Below are 21,151 nucleotides of genomic sequence, written 5' to 3'. Positions count from 1 at the left end.
TCAAATCCGGCCTCAGACACTTAATTACCTAGCCCTGTGGCCTTGGGCAAGCCACTTAACCCCATTGCCTTGCAAAAAATGAAAAAAAAATAAATGATGAGCTTAATTCCTAACTCTAGGGATGATTTTGGTAGAGTTATATTGCCTCTATCCAATTCAGAGGCTGTGTTCATATGGTAAAGAAAGAAGAGCCTTCTTAAGGGAATAGTACAAGAAAGTTACATATTCTGTGAGATACCATCAACTATGTCCATTGAACCCCAAATGGGTTTTCTTGGTAAAGGTACTGTAGCAATTTTCCATATCCTTCTCTAGCTCATTTTTAGATAGAGAAATGAGATAAATAGGGTTAAGTGACTTGCCTAGGATCACACAGCCACTAAGTTTTGATTGAATTTGAATTCAGGTCCTCCTAAGGGCCAAAACTCTACCCATTGTGCCATCCAGCTGCTCTGATCCCAGATTAAGATTTCCTTAACTAGGAAAGTCAAGAAATTTCTCAAAGACATGGAGGGATTTCTCACCTGGCAGAGCAAGGTAAGAGGGAACTTTCCCTCCTTGGTGGTAGGGAAATAATGAGATAAATTAAGAATATAGTAGAACAGAAACATATTTGTTTGGAACATATCTGTGGAAACTAACAAGAAAAATGAAAATATAATAAGACACAGATGCATTAAAATGTTATCTTATTGCATTTTAGTGGGTCCCATATCTATTTGAGTTTAATACCACTTAGGAAAAAAGAGGCTACATATTGACCACTGATCAGATTCATCATTTTTGATTACTCAGAGTTTTCCATTTTGTCTAAGACATCCTTCTCTTTTTTTCTCTTCCCTCTGAATAGATGATTTCTAAGTTAATTCCTATGCTAATGATTCTCAGGTCAGAGTGTGCTGGAGCCAGCTTGAACCAGTCAGGAGAGTGATTATGAAATTATCAGTGGGAGAATTTATACCTCAGAAATTGATAAAAATTACAAATCAAGTCTTGATTTATTGTTATGGTGATTGTCCAGACTTAACTGAAGGGAAAAAATGTTAATTACATTATTAAACTTTAAAAAAGTATGTCATAGGAATCAGTGATTAAACATTTATCAACATACTCCTACTCCCAGGGATATACCCAGCCTTAGTTTCTCTCCTGAGAAACTCTCCAGTTCCAAATACCAAATACATCCAAGACTGTTCTATTTGGATATTACATGGGCATCTCAAGCTCAATAGATCCAAGATAGGAATTTTAATTTTTCCACCAAACCCACCCCAAATGGACTAAATGTCCATTTCTGTTGAAGGTACTATCACCATCCTTTCAATAACCCAGATTCACAACTTCAGTATCATCCTGGACTCTGCTGCACAAACCCAAATAAGATGCCAAATCTTACTTTTTCTATCTCTATAACTTGTCTTTGAATTCCTCATTACCTCTCATCTAGTGCAATAGGCTCCTCATTGATTTCTCCACCTCGTCTATCCCTTCGCCAATCCATCCTCCACATACCTGCCAAAGTGATTCTCTTTAGTCATCTATTGGGGAGTGACTCTTTAACTTGTAAATTTGAGTCTATTGCCTATGTATACAGACTGAGACCTTTATCAGAAGAACTTGCTGCAAAGATTTTTCCATTTATGTTTCCCTTTTAATTTTAAAATATATTTATATATATATATGTTTATGTAAAAATGTTTTAGTTTTATGTAATCACAATTGCCCCCTTTATTTTATATGATCCTAGTATCATTTATTTAGTCATGAAATCTTTCCTTATCAATAAATTCAAAAAGATAATTTATTCCTTGCTCTTCTAATTTGTTTATGTTATGAACTTTTATATCCTTTTGGTATGAACCTTATTTCTGCCAGACTGCTATTTAATTTTCCCATTAATTAATATGCCCATCCTTCCCATTATTACCTTCCAGTCAACCTGATCCATAACTGACCACTGGACCCACATGGTGACTCTGCATAGTCTCCCTTCACTTAAATCCAATTCACTTGCAAGTCAGGTTTCTCCTCCCTGATATCATCTCTTCTTCAAGAATGAAGAACAAACACAACCTTTTCCAATACCCCTTTGTGTGTGCCTTTCTCCCATTAGAATGCAATCCCTCAATTTTGCCACTTAATACCTGTCAATCAGTCAATATATATTTATTAAGGACCTACAATATTCTAAGTACTGTACTACATGTTATGTGACTCTGGGCTAGTCATTTCTTGTTTCATTTGCCTAACTGGAATACCTTCCATCTAGCCTTTTCTCTATGAAAATATTATCAATCCTTTAAGGTTCAGAGAAAATTCTACAATCCTACACAGAATGTAGAATTGGAAGGGATCCAAACAAGGTAATTTCACAGATGAGGAAATGGAGGCTTAGAGAGATTAAATGACAAAGAGAGAGAGAGAGAGAGAGAGAGAGAGAGAGAGAGAGAGAGTCCTCGATATCAGGGCTTCTATTTTTGCTTGTATTTGTAATATTATTTCCAAGGCTTAGTAAAGTGCCTGGTATATGTAAATGCTCAATAAATGTTTTATCAGTTGACTTGAGATGTCAAACTGAGGCCAGAGAGGAGGTAAACAAATTGAGGCTGAAAGAAAACACCCAAAGACTCTATCTGACTTCAGCCACTTAATTTTTCTAGCAGATTGAACTCCAGAGGCTTCAGAGACCCTCAGAACTCAATTTTGATAGAATGTCTTGCTTTCAGACTCAGAATCATACCTTTTGCCTTAACATAAACTACTCTCTCCTGCATTCCTAAAATTGTTCCTTTCTGTGCTTGTAACCCACATCTGGTCTAGGTGAGGCTCCTCTCCCCTCCTACCCCAAGGCAGTTAACACTTGCAATCCTGTACAAATAATTTAATTCAGATATGAATGGTGCCATTCAACCATATTAGATAGCCCCTGACTCTCTTGCCATGATTATCTAAAATCTTATTGTCTAACTATGATTACTAACCTTATAACATGAACTAGTTATTTATCTTCTGTCAGCCCGTTTCCTAACCTAGAAAATGAATTCATGAATGAAGCATTTATTGTTTCCTATGTACAAGCACTGTGCTAAATACTACAGACACAAATAGGAAAACCAGATGACCCTTTCTTTTAAGAAACTCGAGTTCCAATAGGAAAAGACAACTGCATACAAGAGCTTTCAGTTACAAGTCAAACAGAATGCCTCCATTGTTCTTAAGGGTACAATGGCAAAGGTGATAGTAATGTATTTTATTTAATATCATTTCCATTTTAATACTATTTCTGTTTCTTATGTTGAACCATTTGAGAGAACCAAGGAAAATAATTTTTTTTCAGTAGGATTAATTCCCTGAATGATGGTTACAGGGACTGGGATAGAAACAGGGAGACAGGTATGAGAGTACTGACCAATGAGGGCTCAGTCCCTGGAGTCACCCTCCCAACCCTTTTACATGACTTTTGGGGTCCAAGTCCTGGCCTTCCAAGGGATCTCAATGACGATGGTGGTTGAGATCTGACTTTCTGGCACATAACACTTCTGGTCTCTTTCCCAGAATGCTTTGTTGTTTAGCTGGACTGGCTTACCTAAACTGAGACAGTTGAATTAGATGTGTCCAAAAAAAAAAATCCTGTAAAATATTATATTCTTCATTGGAAACACAAGATTACAATGAATATTTTTATTCATTTATAATTATATTATTTTAATTCAAGTATTTTTCCAGTTTTAAGGAAGAAATGGTTTCTTTCACATGACTAATATGATATTAGGTTTTGCATGACTGAATGTGTATTACCTCTATCAAATTGCTTACTGTCTCAGAGAAGAGGGATATGAGGGAGAAAAGGAGAAAATTTGGAACTCAAAAAAATTTTAATGAATATTAAAATATGTCTTTATATGTAATGGGAAAAATATAATTTTCTAATGGAAGGAAGGAAGGAAGGAAGGAAGGAAGGAAGGAAGGAAGGAAGGAAGGAAGGAAGGAAGGAAGGAAGGAAGGAAGGAAAAAACAAAGAGTCAAGAGTCAAACTGGGAGAGCCCCTTCATGCTCTCAGAATTTCTCTTCTGTAAGAAATTTTTTAAGTTAAGGTGGTGGTTAGGGGCGGCTAGGTGGCACAGTGGATAAAGCACTGACCCTGGAGTCAGGAGTACCTGGGTTCAAATCTGGTCTCAGACACTTAATAATTACCTAGCTGTGTGGCCTTGGGCAAGCCACTTAACCCCATTGCCTTGCAAAAATGAAAAAAAAAAGTTAAGTTGGTGATGATTTGACTGGCAGATTTGAGTGGCAGATACTGATTCTTATCCCCCTCAGTGACTAGCTGCTTCAGCTACACTAGAATGACTACTCAGTAGGTGGTCACTTGTTAGTGGTTAATGGAGAATGGTTGGTCCCTTCTATTCAGGAGTTACTTCTGCAAATGATGGCTCTAGGGGATTTGGGCTAGAAGGAGAATTTGTGATTTGGGGAGGTGTTGCCACTCCCAGGGTTCCTGTGCTTATCTGCCTGTTGATAGCATTTGGTTAGCAACTGCTGCTTGTAGTGATGAAAAAGGTAGGTCTCAACTCCTCAAAGATGGCTGCTGCAGTTGGACTGGAAGCAAGTTTGGAGGATTAGTGGATACTGCTATTTGGAAAAGTCTTGGGCTCGAGGTCCTGTACTATCTCCAGCAGAGTTGATAGTCAAGCTAAGTGGTATTTAAACTTAGCTTGGGACATGCTGCCTCTCTCTTTCAAAATACCTTACTGCTTCTTCTAGGTGGGTTTGCCTGCCCTATGGGTGGCAATTGGTTAGTAGTTGGTAGGGATGACTGGCCCCTACTCTATGACAGTCATTTTCTCAGCTAATGACTGTTAGAACTTAGCTGAAAACAAGACAGATGGTTGTGGAGCAGAAGGACACTGCCACTGATGGAGCATCACCATTAGATTTCTATGGAACCTTGAATTGAAAGTAAATAAAATTGAATTTGAAAAAAAAAGATTTTTGTGAAGGTTTTATTTATTGAAAATGGTCTCAAAAGGTTGGTGGTATGCTACAGACATACTGGCTACCTAAGAACATAAGTTGCACACCTAAAATAAGATAGCTCTGCAAGGAAATAAAATATTTATCTGAACACAGAAAAATATATAGACTGGACTTGCCTTATATAGATTGTCCCAATAGTCTTATATTGCATTAAGACTTTTAGGACAACTTGTTATAGCAAAATTTGGAAGGGTGGGAATTGTGGCCCAAAATGGTAATGTGGGTCAAAATGGTAGTTTTCCTTTTGGTTTCCAGCATTCTCCAAGAACAGTGGTTACCTAACGTAAGTTTGGATTAAGCAAGCATAAAACATTTTTCCTAATGCATTAAGAACCATTTACTCTGTGTCTTTGGAGACAACTCAGTGTGCTAGCTAAAGGTCAGGCAAGCTATTTACAGATTTCTTGGACTGGAACACTTAGTGTAGGTTCTGTAACAAGGAACTAGTTATTCTGCTCTTGTCTTGTACATTTTGTAGCATCTGCCAAAACCTAACTTTGCAGTGTCAGGACAAGATCAATGAAATGATTGATTAAGCAAATTGATAAGCACAGAATATTCAACTGATTCTCATTAACTCAACCAGAAAATAGCCATCTTTCCTAGGAAACTACTAGATATATTCACCATAAGACCAAAAAAAAAAAAAGGAATCAAGTACCTTTTAATCTGCTAATCAATGCTCCCCCCAACTAGGTCCTCAGGACTGTATAGCAATCTTTTCATTCAATTCTAATATAATCTCTATTGTAAAATTTACTAATTTTTTAATTTATTAATTTAATTGAAAATATTAAATTTATCATTAAATATGTATTTTGTGATTTGTGTTAACCCTATAACTGTTCATTTCTCTGTATTTTCCATTTTTATTTATCTATTTTCTGTCTTACATACAAGAATTTTATTTTTAATGTTCTCAAATCATTCTACCTTAAATCTTTTTACATCATATTTACCTCTGAATATATCTCTCTCACTTCACCCCCTTTCCATTGATCCTCCCCTTATAGCAAAGATTGTAAAATAAAGAGGGAAGGGCAGCTAGGTGGTGCAGTGGATAGAGCACCAGTCCTGGAGTCAGGAGTACCTGAATTCAATTCCAGCCTCGGACACTTAATAATTACCTAGCTGTGTGGTCTTGGGCAGGTCACTTAACCCCATTGTGTTGCAAAAATACTAAAAAAATAAAAAATAAAAACAAAGAGGGGAAAAATCAGTTCATCAAAATAACCAGTGTATCATGTTCTTCTGACAGTATATTCAATATTCCAAATCTGTAGTTCCCTACTTCTGTAATAAGGGGAAGGAAATTCATTTTCTTCACTCTTTTCCCTATCCAAGGTTAGTTGGAATGACTTTTCTTAAAGCATTTATTAAGTACCTACTATGTGTTTTTTATAGCAATTCATTATAGTTGTTATAGTTTTTATAGTTGTTATAGTATTTTTTCATAGCAACTCTGCAAGATGCATCTGATTATTCCCACTTTATAGCTATTATGAATCTAGCTGCCTAGGTCTCACAAGACTTAAAACTACCACCTTCCAGGAAGGTAGACCTCAAAGCAGAGCCCTGAACGTTCTTAGCATGTGCCTCTTTTAACAGACTTCTCTCCAACCACTGATACTTTGCCTCTACTCACTCCTCAATGATTAACCTATAATCATTATATTTTCCTCATCCCCATGACTGACATCAAGCTACCAATGAATAAATCCCATTGTCAGTCCCCAACCCTCACAATGTCCCATTCGAGATCTTCCTACCCCTTCCACTCCAGAACACCTGCTCCATTCTTAACATAGTAATCTCCTCCTTTCTCATTTTCCATTTTTTGGAACTCACTGAAACCTGGCTTCCTCCTAATGATAAACTCCTTCATCGGCCTTTCTATTACTGGTTACCATCTCTCTTATTCTCCCCATCCAACTCACTGTTGTGATGGAGGAGTCAATATGCCTTGCTCCTCATTGCCATTTCCAGACTACCTCTAGCACTATGATTTAGTTATCTCGACTCAATCAAATTTATCCCACAATCTAAGCTATCACGATTGTTATATACTGCTCCTAGAAGATATTTTCCTTTTTTCTCAATGAATTCATGCCTGATTTACAGATTTCTCTCCATCCCAAATCCTGCCCTTATACCAAGGAACTTCAACATACAAACTGATTCTTTCTCAAATATATTAACTTCTCAGTTCTTAATTTGTTCATTTCCCATGAGCTACACCTCCACTCCACCTAAAGTACACACAGAGATAGTCATATCCTTGATCCTGCCATTACCTACTGGACTTAGGAAAATTACTTTGACAGCTGAGAGGAGGATGGGCCAGAGTGAGTAAAGGCTTGAGGCAGGAAAACAAACCGGCATATCACTATAATAATCTAGATATAAGGGCATGTGCTAGGGTGGGGAGAGTGTCAAAGGAGAGAAGGGGGTAAACTCAAGAGGCATGAAAAGGTAAAATCAATAGGACTTAGCAGCAGATTAGATATGGTGAATGAGAGAGGAGAAGTCAAGAATAATACCTAGATTTAGAGCCCTGGTGAGGTGGTGTCCTTAATATTCTCCAGTTGATTTCCCCCTCTCTCATCCCTAATCTTTCACTAATCATCAGTCTCTTCTTATCTACATGACTGCTTCCTGGCTAACTTACAAACACTCATCTCCCTAGCTTTAAGACATCTCTATCCATTTGACTGAGCCATTTCCATTATCTATCATTCTATGTACCTCCTCCCCTTTTTGATTAAACTCCTTGGGAAAGCCTTCCACATTAGATGTTCCCAGTTCTCTTCTCGCTCTGTTCTAAATTTTCTGCAATATATCTTCCAACTTCATTCAACTGAAACTACTCTCTCCAATCTCTTAATTGCCAAATCTAATGACCTATTAATTCTCATCCTTCTTGACTTCCCTGTAGATTTTAACACCAATGACAACCTCCTTCTGGATGATCTATTCTCTCTTGGTTTTCATGACACTTGCCCTCTTTAGGTTATCTTCCTCTCTCTCAAACCCCCCCCCATCTTTCTTCTCAGGCTCCTTTGCTATAACTTTAATCATATCTTTCCCACCAAACATGAGTGACCCTCAAGGTTCTTCCCTGGGTTTTCTTCTCTTTTCCCAGTATACTTATTTGGTAATCTCAACAGTTCCCGTCAGTTCAATTATCTTCTCCATGCAGATAATTCCAAGATCTAGATTTCCAGGCTTAATATCTTATCTGAGTTCCAATTCTGCATTACCAACTGACTTTTGGACATCCTGCATTTTTTGCCCTATAAGCATCTCAAACCCTCTCCCCATTTAAAATTTCCCTCCTTCTATCAGGGTATTACTATTCTCCCAGTCACCCAGGATCACCACTTCAGTGGCATCCTTGACTGCTCATTCTGATTCATTCCATATACTCAATTAGTTGCCAAATCTTGCCCACTCCACATTCCTCTGCCCCTGCAAGCCTTCTCCCCCTGGAATATCCCATACTATTCTAGTCCCCTCTCCATTGGTGAGTTCCTCACTAGAATTCTATTTTGAGAAGGGGACCAAGGCAACCAATCTTCTTTCTCCTCCAAGTTGTGCTTCTGATTTCCCACACTTCCATACTATACCCCTTAACAGGTTCACGCAATTAGTCACCCATTATATCAGAACAATATTGAAATTAGCAACTTGAAATAAATGCCCCACTTGAAAGATTTCCAATCCCTTTCTTTGACCCAAGAGAGGCGGATGATAGAATGTATAGGCAAAATTTAGGATTATCCCTTGAAATTATTTCTTACAGTTCTTATTTCCCCCAAAGCTAACCTGGATCTATCGCCCACATAACTTCCTACAAATGTCCAACTGGAAACAATCAACTAGAGCAGATGATTTCTCAAGTCTTAAATTCTAGAACTCTAACTCAGCACATATCATCAGCCCTCAAACCCCTTGGCTAGCTTAGAATCAAGGTCAAATGAATCACAGACTGTGTGAACATCAGAGCACATAACTCCATTCTACTTCTAAAGGGTCTCTTCAATCCTTGTGGGTGGGAGGTAGTGGGTGGAGGAAAAAACTCCAACAATCCTTCTTGGGCTTTGTTGGTTATTGCCAAGAGAAGGACTGCTTGGGCATGCTGTACTTAACTATTAGATCTGATATTTTCTACTCTTTTCCTGCCTCATTGGGGACAACCACAACCCTAAGATGCTCCTGGGTCCCATTTCTTAGTTGCATATAGTGAGTTGGTTGTTCAGCCCAATGTCTTTAACACAATGCTTATTCATAAATGATAATTTTAGCACAATAGGACATAGCTTTAAAAATGAATGCACGAGAAAAACCCACCCACATATGTATGACACACACCAACATGCTTCTCATCTCCCCACTCTGGGTGGACATGCTCTTAGTCACAGAAGAGTATCTGGGCCCGTCTTGTACAGTTTCCTTCCCTGATTTCTGAATCTCTAGAAATTTTATCAAATAGTCACTGAGTCAGAATAAGTGGGTTTAGCAATTAACATCTGTGTGGAGGCTGCCTTCCAAAGCATTTGGAGGATTTGACAGTAAATATTCCTGTACTGCAAATCAAATAACCATTGTAAAAGCTTGAATGTGATATTTATGAAGACAAACTTGGGACCAAATCTTACTGGATAATCGCTTTCTTCCCAGCAGGGAGTATAAAGGACCCTTCTTCCTTTGTGGTAAAGCCTGAGCTAATTCCTAATAGGATTGTCTCTGTGCTGCAACATCAAAGAATACATCGATTCCATTTCTGGGTAAACAGAATAGCACTGGCCCAAGGAATACCACCAGATGAATTGGTTCCAACAAACTCCCATATATTAAACTCAAATACTGTGAGTCAGGCTGACCCAAACCAAAGCACACAGTTTCCAGTCAAGACACTCCTTCAACTCTCTACTCACCCACTACTTTGGGACATTCCAGCAATCTTAGCAACAGTGAGTGACCTCCCTCCAGCTGGGCTGGAGGAAGAAATGTGATGTAGTACTCTGGTCTGGCACAGACTGGGATGAGAGCCTTCCTCTGGAGATTTCAATAGGCTTGCCTCAAGTCAGCAGCCCCAAATCACTACCAAACAGATGACAATTTTCCCTTGGCAAGTGAATCCTATACAGGATTCTTAACCTGGGGTTCATGAACTTTTTTTTCAAAAAATGTTTATCACTAATATGTAATTGGTTTCTTTTGTAGTTTTATGCATTCTGTTTTATAAATTTAGGAACTTTATGCTGAAAAGGGATCCAAAGACTTCTGCAATAACACACAAAAAAGGAAAAGTTAAGAATCCCTGAACTACTGGGTTTTTTTTATTTCAAATCTGTGAGCCTTGGGATGGGGAGAGGGTAGAAAAAGCTTAGGAGTGACCTTGATTTTTTTAAAAAATGCTGTCACTGATTTGTTCATTGAATTGATTAATGATTATACAAGTTATGCTCACTAATTTAGCCATTCTATCTTAGGCATGGTATCTTTTCCTCCACTCCTGAACTATAGAATCCCTGACCCTAACCAGTGGTCCCACAAGTATCCACTGGAGAGCACAAAAGAGGGAACAGGACAAATGAATGTGCATGCACTATTAGAAATCCATTTGAAACACAGGGCACCCTGAGGATGGGTCTGCAACCTCACCCCTTACATAGGGATTAAATCACAGCAAGCAAATACCCTCTGGACAGGATGTGAGAAGCCCCTGCCAGAAAAGGAAACCAGTTCACAGTCTGTATCAGGCACTGTTCAGGCTGCTTTACAGGGCTTGTTATCAAAGCACTTCATAAAGCTTTGTGAAGAAAGTCTTTTCATTTTGCAGCCCTGAGGCTAAGAGGGTAGAGGTCAGGCACCTCATTTTTTTAAACTCTGCTTCCACTACCACTCCCTCTTTCCCCACAAGAAACTACCATGCCTAGAAGTCCACAGGAAAAAAGGTTGAGTTGCACAAATGACAATTAACCAACCTCAACACACACACACACACACACACAGAGAGAGAGAGAGAGAGAGAGAGAGAGAGAGAGAGAGAGAGAGAGAGAAAGCTCTTTAACATAAGTCTTTAATAGTTCCTGTAACCCAGCAGCTATGTAGTGCAGTGGATAGAGCACAAGGTCTGAAGTCAGGAAGATCTGAGTTCAAATCTAGCTTCAAACACCTACGAGATTTGTGACTCTTGCCAAATTACTTAACCCTAGTCTCAGTTTTTCTCATCTGCCAAATGAGCTGGAGAAGAAAATGGCAAACGACTCCAGTATCTTTGCCAAGAAAACCCCAAATGGCGTCACAAAAAGTCAGATTTGACTAAATCAACTAGACAACAATAACAACAAATTCCTCATGAAATATAAGTTCCCCTGGGAGGAGTTATACTAAGTTGTTGCTTTCATTTATATCAGTAGGTGGTGGTATAGTGGTTAGAACATTGAGCCTGGCAGTGGATAGAGCACCGGCCCTGGAGTCAGGAGTACCTGAGTTCAAATCCAGCCTCAGATACTTAATAATGACCTAGCTGTGTACCTTGTGCAAGTCTCTTAATCCATTGCCTTACAAAAACCAAAAAATAAAAAAAAAGAACATTGAGCTTGGAATCAGGAAAACCTGAGTTTAAATATGGCCTTACTAGCTGAGTGATGATGAATTATTATTATTATTATTATTGTGAACTAAGTGGTAAAGGCGATTGAGCAGTGAACTCTGGAGTTAGAAAAAACCTCAATTCAAATCCAGCGTCAGTCACTTTACTAGTTATGACATCATGGACAAGTTACTTAACTTCTCTGTGCCTTGGTTGGCTCATCTGTAAAATGAGAAGAATAATAATAATAGCATCTACCTTCACAAGGTTGTTGTGAGGATTGATTGAGATAATGTTTGGAAAGAGCTTTGCATATCTTTTTTTTAAGATTTTTGCAAGGCAAATGGAGTTAAGTGGCTTGCCCAAGGCCACACAGCTAGGTCATTATTAAGTGTCTGAGACCGGATTTGAACCCAGGTACTCCTGACTCCAGAGCCGGTGCTTTATCCACTGTGCCACCTAGCCGCCCTGCAAGCTTTGCAAATCTTAAAGCATTATAAAAATATTATCTATTGGCTATAACTATATCTTAGTGTAGATAGGAAGATCTAAAAATAGAGAGGGGACTGAGGAAGTGGGAAGAGAGAGCCCTGAGTTTGGGAATAAGAAATTTGATGAGAGGGACTGAACAGGTACCTCAGCACACCAACTTGATCATTTTTTCTTTTTTTTTTAATTTTATTTAAGACAATGGGGTTAAGTGACTTTTCCAAGGTCACACAGCTAGGCAAATTATTAAATGCCTGAGGTTAAATTTAAACTCAGATCCAGTGCTGATTCCAGGACTAGTGCTCTATCCATTGCACCACCTAGCTGTCCCTCAACTTGATCCTTTTCACAATCTTGACGAGGGCTGACAGTGATTGTGGGTCAGTTATGATGCACCACTCTCCATATTCCTGTTGCTCCTGAAATAACTGATAATAACTGAAAGACATAGTTCCCTTTTAATTTAACCCAAGCATTATCAGCCATGCAAACAAAGACATGGACAGCACATTTCACTGAGTTATGTTCAGAGAAGGTTATATTTTAAGGAGAATATAGTAAATAATCATAAAGGATTTTATTTTTATTTATCAAACTAATTAAAGAAATGGAAATTTAATAAAAGATAATTTTTCATTAACAACTAAACTTTACTTTAAAATATACACTTTGGAGCTAGCTTATAAAATGCACACAGGCACACCCAGCTTGCTCTATGTACATGCCTGTGCAAGCAATTATGTTTTGCTAAAGTAAAAAATTGACTATAATCCAAAACTGAATATTGAGGGAGTTATCAGAAAGGTTGGTTATCCCTTGTTTACCATCTAGGGTTGCCTTTTCCCTTCCTGTTTGGAGAGGAAAGCAAACAAATACATTCCTTTGAGACTGTCTATTCTTTCAGGGTTTCTGTAAAGGCCAAAGATAGAAAACACTTGAACTAAAAGGAAAGAGTCTTTGTCTTCTGGTGTTTACAAGTATAAATTAAACAAAATTTGATGTAGAATTTTGCCCATTTAAGGTCATATAAGTCTAAAAGTCTAATGCTGATAATTTAAAATAAGTTATAGAATCCATTTCAATTAAATAATAATTCATTAAGTAATTATTAATGCAGGTAGTGCATATAATCAATGAAAAAGTATTTATCAATCACTTACCATGTGGCAAAAATCAGTCCCTATCCCCTCCACCCCCAGGAATGTAATGGGGGAATGTAACACATAAAGGGGAAGAGGATGATACAAGTTTGGCATCAAAATTTAGAAATTTCAGGAAAGTGACTTGGAGGCCTAGTTCTTGACATGATCAGACAAAAGTTCATCTATCAAATCCCCAGAGATTCCAGAAAAGAGTTTAGGTTCCAGGGGGAGGGGATTGAGGAGGATGACCAGATATAGGCAGAATGATTTAGAAATGGACAGGACTATTGATGTAAGCTCTCTAACTTACTAGGTGACCTTGGGCAATTCACTTTCACTTCTCTAGGCCTCGGTTTCCTTATCTGTAAAATGAGATTAGACTCCATGACTTCTCAGTTTCCTTCAGCTCTAAGTCTATGATTCTAAGTGCCAGATCAACATCCTGGACATACAAGGACAAAAATAAAATAATCCCTGACTTGGGGGGCTTACCTTCTACTAAGTGAAGAATAAATCTAGTCTCTAAGATCACAAATATGATACCTACAGGTTGACTTTTTAAAAACTGCTTTTGATCAATGTCATTGGACACCATCAAATTTATCATCTATCACTTGAATATAAAAACAAAAAGCAAAGAGCATTGCAGTATGTATAAATTATAGTTAAGTACAAAAGTGGCTAATATCTAGGTTAACCCCAGCTTATTAAGGGGAAAAATTGTTTGTACTAGGAAATCTGGAGCTGGTTTCTAGAGGCTTGCCTGAAATTGACTTGTTTGTTGTTATTGTTTCTCCTTAGATCTAAAAGAGGGTCATTATATCAGGGGGGTGATGCCAAGACATATAAGTGAATTGGATTTAAGTGAGGTGGGTTTATTAAAGGCACCAGACTCATTTTCTCCTCCAGAGGCACCTGGGTCCAGTGACAAAATATAGATCAGGATGACTGGAGATGGACCTTAGATGAAGTGGGAGACTTTTTTTTTAAGCTAAAGTCTTTAACAGGTCTCAGTCTGACTGAAGCATAACAAATATAGCTAACATTGAGTGAATATTAGAAGTTTAGGCAGCATAGTATCTCTGAAGTCAGAAGTTCTTATACCCAAAGGGTTATAAGACTCTGCATTGCCCCTTGATCAATCAATACTACTTCTGGGTCTATATATGCCAAAAATATCAAAAGGGGGGGCAGCTAGGTATCACAGTGGAAAGAGAACTGGCCCTGGAGTCAGGAGGACCTGAGTTCAAATTTGGCCTCAGACACTTAATAATTGCCTAGCTGTGTGATCTTGGGGAAGTCACTTAAGCCCACTGCCTTTAAAAGAAAAAAAAGAAGGGGAGGTAAAAACCATTTATACAAAAATATACATAGCAGCTCTTTTTGTAGTGGCTAAGAACTGGACATCAAATGGATGCCAATCAGTTAGAAAATGAATAAATAAGCTAGGGTATATGATTTTGACAGAATATTATTGGGCTATAAGAAATGAAAAGCAGAAGGATTTCAGAAAAACATGGAAAGACTTACTTGAACAGATGCAAAGTGAAGTGAACAGAACCAGGAGAATATTGCACATAGTAATAGCAACATTGAACAATGAAAAATTGTGAATGACTTAGCTATTCTCAGCAGTACAGTGATCCAAGACAATGCCAAAGTACTAATGATGAAGCATATTATTTGTCTTCAGAGAAAGAACTGATTTGTTTGAATATAAACTGACACATGTTAATTTTTCATTTTCTTTTTTTATTTTATTCAAGTCTTGTACAAATGACTAATGTGGAAATGTTTTACATGATTGCACATGTATAATGTACATCTGATTGCTTACAATAGGAGAGAGAAGGAGGAAAAGATAGACTTTGGAACTTAAAACTTTAAAAAAACAAATGTTTAAAAATTGTTTTAGCATGTAATTAATCTTTTCCTGATGGAGCCATTGAGCAGAGAGGAGTGTGGCTCTTACTCTCTGCCATGGCTTGTGTATGTCCCTTGATAAACTGTGTACTCTGAAAAGGGGCAAGTATCTGGCAAAAAGGTTACCTTGCCTACTGTCCTTAAGGCTCCATCATTTGTCCAAATATTGTGAATATTTTTCATACCAACTTGAGAAAAAAATCGACAATCTTATTTTGTCAACAAACTTGTGCTGAGTCTTGGGAATTTGGCAGAGCTGTTGCTTGAACTCCATGTGTTTGGGGTGGAGGGACTCACTCCTCTGGCCAGGGTGCTTTTGGAAACATGTACAAAGGAGGTCACCGGTTTGTTCCTACCAAGACTTGGGTTGGTATTGCAGAGTGAATACAATACAAAAATGATATGTCATCTGCTCTGCTTTTGACAGACTCTTCCCTACTAGTACTGGTCATGTCAAAAAGTCATCAACTTGAGGCAGCACAGGGACCTGAGACACTTAATAATTGCCTAGCTGTGTGACCTTAGAGAAGTCACTTAACCCCATTGCCTTGCAAAAAAAAGTCATCAACTTGACAAAAGTCCCAGAACTTCCTCTAGTGGTTGAAGATAAAGTAGAGAGGTCTAAGAAGATCAAGGAAGCAGTTTTACTGCTTAAGAAGCTGAAGGCATGGAATTATATATATAAAAAAAAAATCTATGCATCAGCAAATGCAAAATGGAAAGGGTAAAATGAGAAACCATCATTGTATCCAGCTTTGGGAAACTTGTATCATCTATAATGAAGACAATGGTATTATCAAGACTTTCAAAAACATTCCTGGTATTACTCTACTTAATGTGAGCAAATAGAACCTTTTGAGACTTGCTCCTGGTGGGCATGTGGGGTGTTTCTGTATTTGAAATGAAAGTATTTTCTGCAAGTTGGATGACCTGTATGGTGCATAGTATGGGCCTGCCACCCAGAAGGGTCTTGAAAAGTCACTACAATCTTCCCATGCCCAAGATGACCAATATAGACCTTACCAGGATTTTGAAAAGCCAAGAGATCTGGAGGCTGCATCCGCAAAACAGATTTACCGAGCCCTCAAGAAGAACCCACTGAAGAACTTGAGACTCATGGAGAAACTGAACCCATATTCCAAGACAATGTGTTGGAATGCCATCCTACACCAGGTTAAGAATCAAAGAATCAGAGAAAACAAAAAAAAATGCTTCACTAAAGAAGATTATGGAAGCAAAGAAAGTGGTAGATGAGAAAAAGAAGTTTGTAGGTAATAAGAAGCTTGCAGGAACAAAGAAGGTTCCAGGGCAGAAGAAATCAGCAAAAAAGATGTAAAGAACCTACAACAGCAAAGAAACCAGTGGAAAACAAGTCAGCAGCTGAAAAAGAACTACACACACACAAACACACACACACACACACACACACACACACGGACCACTACTATCTATTGTGTGTCACTTGCTGTGAATTTCTAAAGAATAAATATTCAAAGTGGCAAAAAAAAACCATGTTTTTGTGAAGGGGGAATAAAATATATTAAATTTAAAGTCAGAAGTTCTGGTTTCAAATCCTTGGCGCTATCTGTATAACTTGGGCAAGCTGTTAAACCTGAACCTTGATTCCTTCAACTGTAAAAATGAGAAAGTTTGACTTAATGTCCTTTTGAGGCTCTTTAGGGTTCTAAATCTATAAATCCCATGACTGCAGGGATAAAAGGGAAAAGAAGAGCAGGAAGGAAGAGTAAAACCTTCTCAGCAGGACTACTCAACACACCACACAGAGTCATTTCCTGCGATTTATTGAATGCCCTAGAAAATGTGAGGATTCTTTGAAATGGAGATGAAATTTAGGGTTTGTCACCCAGTTTTCAGCCCTAGCCCTGAGCCTTACAGGAATAGATAATTAATAAATGCTGAGTTGGATCTATTGAATGCAACTTTGTCTTTCCTTATGGGGGTTAAAAGAAAGGAAGGGAGTCTTGGAGTGTCAGAGTAAGAAGTTTTTTTTAAACTCCTCTGTTTCTCTATTATTAATACCATGGGGAAAATTCTTAGGGATATTCATAAGGAATAGGATAGACTGCCTCATGTACTTGCACTGAACCCTGGAAGGTTCAGATTATAGAAGAAAGAAATTATAGAAGACATAAGAATAGTAGGTAAACAAACCAAGGAATCCCAGGGGTCCTTGGAAGAAAGGAAGCCAACAAGGACTAAGTAATGTCTCTGGGGTTTTATGCTTGCTTAAAGGCCCCAGTCGCCACTACCTCTGATTCCCTTAAACTTCAATCCCAATCCCTAGTCTACATCAGACTTTATCTTTATCCCTCCCCCTTCTCCAATCCCTGATCTCCTGAACCTCTTGCCTCAAGCCACCAGGGCCTCCTACCTACCTCTCCCTGCTAATTGAGGCAAGAAAGAGAGGGAAAGGGGAGCAGGGGACTATTCCCATAACCTTGGGAATGAGAAAGGAAAAAAGGGAGAAGAGCAATTGGCATCTCAAATCGTAGCTGAATGCATTCTCCCTTAGAAACATTGTTGTGCATAGTTTTTCATTGTTGTGCTCAACATTGATTGGGTCCTGTAGCCTGTTAGCAACACTTTTTAACAGTTGGCATGGGCTGTATCAGCAAACAACAGATACATATTTGTCAAAAGTTATGGCTGAGAATAAAGCAAATGTTTCATTCTGGAGTCTTAAACAAAGCATGAATGAATGAAGAATGTATGAATCAGCACTCTCAGAAATTCATTCTCCTTTCCTTGATCTTGTTACAAAATATCTCTTAAATCCTTCCCCATTCCAAACACTAAATAAGCATAAATCGGTTGTCAATTTAAAGATGTGAGCATGTTTGAAGTTTAATGCTTTATTAGATTTTCTTTCAACAAACATTAATTAAGCACCAAAAGGTCTAGGTATTAATTTTTTTTTAATTTGTTTGTTTTTTTGCTAGATCATTCCCTCCTTATCTTTGCCTACTGGCTTCCCTAACTTCCTTCAAATCCCAGCTAAATTTCCCTCTTTTGCAAGAAGTCTTTCTCCATCATCCTTAATCTTAGTACCTTCCCTCTGAGATGACTCCCAATTTATCTAGTATGTATATCTTGCTTTCATGTTGTTTGCAAATTTTCTCTCCCTTTAGATTGTGAGTCCTTGATAGACAGGAGTGTTCTTCGCCTTTCTTTGTTTCTCCAAAGTGGAGGCTATGTGAGGCATATAGTAAATATTTAACAAATACTTTTTGGTTGATTGACTGGACCTGTAATATCATTGCTGGAGGAAATTCCCAGCAAGGATACAACTTCTCTCAACTGAGAAAGGCCCCTTCTCATTTTAGAGCATTGCTTCTGTCAATGCAAGATTATTTGAGACACCCAGGGAGCACAGTCAGTCTAGGTTTGAACTTAGATTTTCCTGGCTCCAAAGTGCACCCTCTTATCTTTTCCACTGCACAGATCCTCTATAAGTTAACATATCTTTAATCTCAACATCAACTCAAAAGGTAACTAAAAAATTTCAAACATTTCAGAACAATCTTTGTTTTATTTTCATTACCATATCAATAGACATATTTTAGAACAAAAGCATGGATACTTAAAACAGCACTTTCCAACTTCATTGCAGGTTAAAGAGGTTTCTTGTGTTGAACTGGCAACTTAACCACCACATATATTGTTTCTATGAGGAAAGTGTTCTGAATACTGAATAGTATACTTTTGGAACAAATTTAATTTATTAGCAATCAATGCCTACTGAAGGATACCTCACTTCTTTGGGTTTAGTTTGTTGTTTTCAGTGTGCCCAATTCTTCATGACCACATTTGAGTCATGAAAATACTGGAACAGTTTGCTATTTCCTTCTCCAGCTCATTTCACAAAGGAAACTGAGGCAAATAGGTTTAAGTGACTCACCCAGGTTAAGTATCTGAGGCCAGATTTGAACTCACAAAGATGGGTCTTCCTGATTCCAGGTCTAGAATTCTATGTAATGTACAAACTATCTACCCTCTTCTTTGGATAGAGATGGGGTAGGTACTAATAGGTATATTATGCAGTTAGTTACTATGCCACTAGTTTTTACTTAACTATTTTTTTCTTTCTAAGTACATCTAGAAATTATTAATATAAAAATAATGGCATTAGTAAAATCTTATCAAAGTTTCTTTTAAAATAAGCTAAGCAGGGGAAGCTAGGTGGCTCAGTGAATAGAGTACCGGCCTTGGAGTCAGGAGTACCTGAGTTCAAATGCGACCTCAGACACTTAATAATAATTACCTAGCTGAGTGGCCTTGGGCAAGTCACTTTACCCCATTGCCTTGAAAAATCTAAAAAACTAAAATAAGCTAGGCAACAATTCATAAGATACAATCATCTTTTCTTGATGCTCTTTATATACCAAAATATTTGTATATGTTATTTATGTTAATGTCACAATAAATAAGGAAAAGCTTTAAATAAAATAATGAAAAAAATTTGTTGTTGAAGTTAGGGGAACTCAAAATAAGGGTTAATTATGTGATAGGGCCAAATGATGATAAGAAATTCCAAAGGAAAAGACAACCACTGGGTTGTGGAATAATGAAGAAAGATCTTCCTTACTAAGACAAAGAAGTTACTTGGACCCTTGAGAATCTGTCCCCAGTTGGGAAACATCTTGAGTTAAGTGAAAATAAAAGGAACTGTGGTAAGCATCTGAGATTTGATCCATCAATATCCTCTGTGGAGTCCTCTGACCTCAAGCCTTTTTCCTGATAACATTCTCTCCTCGTATTGTTCTGTCTCTTAACCCCTGACCCTTTTCCATAGATCCCCCTTTTGAATTTGATATAAATGTAGTAATATCATGAATAACATGAGAAATGGATATGCTACCACAGTTCAGGATATAAGGTATTCTATTTTGATATGTCTGCCATGACCCTAGAACTAGTTCTCAATCCTGAGAGTTTAGAACCCAAGTTTTATTAATTTCCCAAAAGAAATCAAACTCTAAAGAACTGATTCACACTTAACCAAGTTTGCTAAAACAAAAAAAGTGATTTTATAAACCAGAAAGCTAATTTATTCAATTATTGAAAGAAATATAACTGCCAAGAGGACTAGATATTTAGGTCATCCCATCAGCACATTCTCTTGCCAGTAGGGACACCTACTTAGGAAAATGAATTCAAATCAGGTTACTTAGTGAATAAGGAGGCATAGCTAAGGAGATTGACTGTGCTTAAGCAATCATTTCCATCTAGTTATGCAGCTAGGCTGCTGAGTCAACTTTCTCCACTAGAGTAATATACCTGCCAAGTGGATTGGAACCCTCAGGTTGGTCTATCAAGGGATTATCTCCCTTCGCCATTCTTGGAGACACATTGACCATTTCTTAACCTCCATTTTCCAGATATCAAGCAAACTTCCCCCCCCCCCACCATATATTAATATTTGTCATTAACAGCATCACTATTTCTCATTTCAACATACATTATTATCATATCACAATTTCTAAGATTATGAATTACATTCCATAGAATTTTATGTTAGCTGCTTCCAGGTCATAGAGGAGGGAGTTTAATTTCATCAACTAATTCCAAATAATATTGAAGGAAGATTTCCTGTAAATATTTTGCCCCATCTGTAGTGTGTGGATTCTTAGTATGATCTATGTCAGAAAAGACAATTTTGGGGGGTGGGGGAAATCTAGCTGTCCTGTCTTCTTCCTGTCTTTTAACTTCAATAACATTTTTAAATGTTTTTATATTCTAAACTTAAGCATCAAAACATGAGCATTTCTATACATATAGCACAAATACCAAAAAAATGCATTTTGAGATAATTAACCTTCATTGCATATATTTCTTATTACTTGGTTTTTAGAATTAATACATTGCTTTCAAAACTTTTCTGCTTACTTATATTTCCTTTTGTTCTCCCCATTTTAAAATGTTTCAATGCACCTTGTTT

At 37.6% G+C, this 21,151-nt stretch overlaps 1 pseudogene; it reads left to right on the top strand.

The window, feature by feature from the left end:
• The first annotated feature begins 15,249 nt into the window (after positions 1-15,249).
• Positions 15,250-16,715, top strand: LOC141514848 (large ribosomal subunit protein uL4A-like; annotated as a pseudogene).
• Positions 16,716-21,151: the final 4,436 nt, after the last annotated feature.

The sequence above is a fragment of the Macrotis lagotis genome, chromosome 1, assembly GCF_037893015.1.
Source record: "Macrotis lagotis isolate mMagLag1 chromosome 1, bilby.v1.9.chrom.fasta, whole genome shotgun sequence".
NCBI lineage: Eukaryota > Metazoa > Chordata > Mammalia > Peramelemorphia > Peramelidae > Macrotis > Macrotis lagotis.
This window is presented reverse-complemented; position numbering and strand designations above follow the sequence as displayed.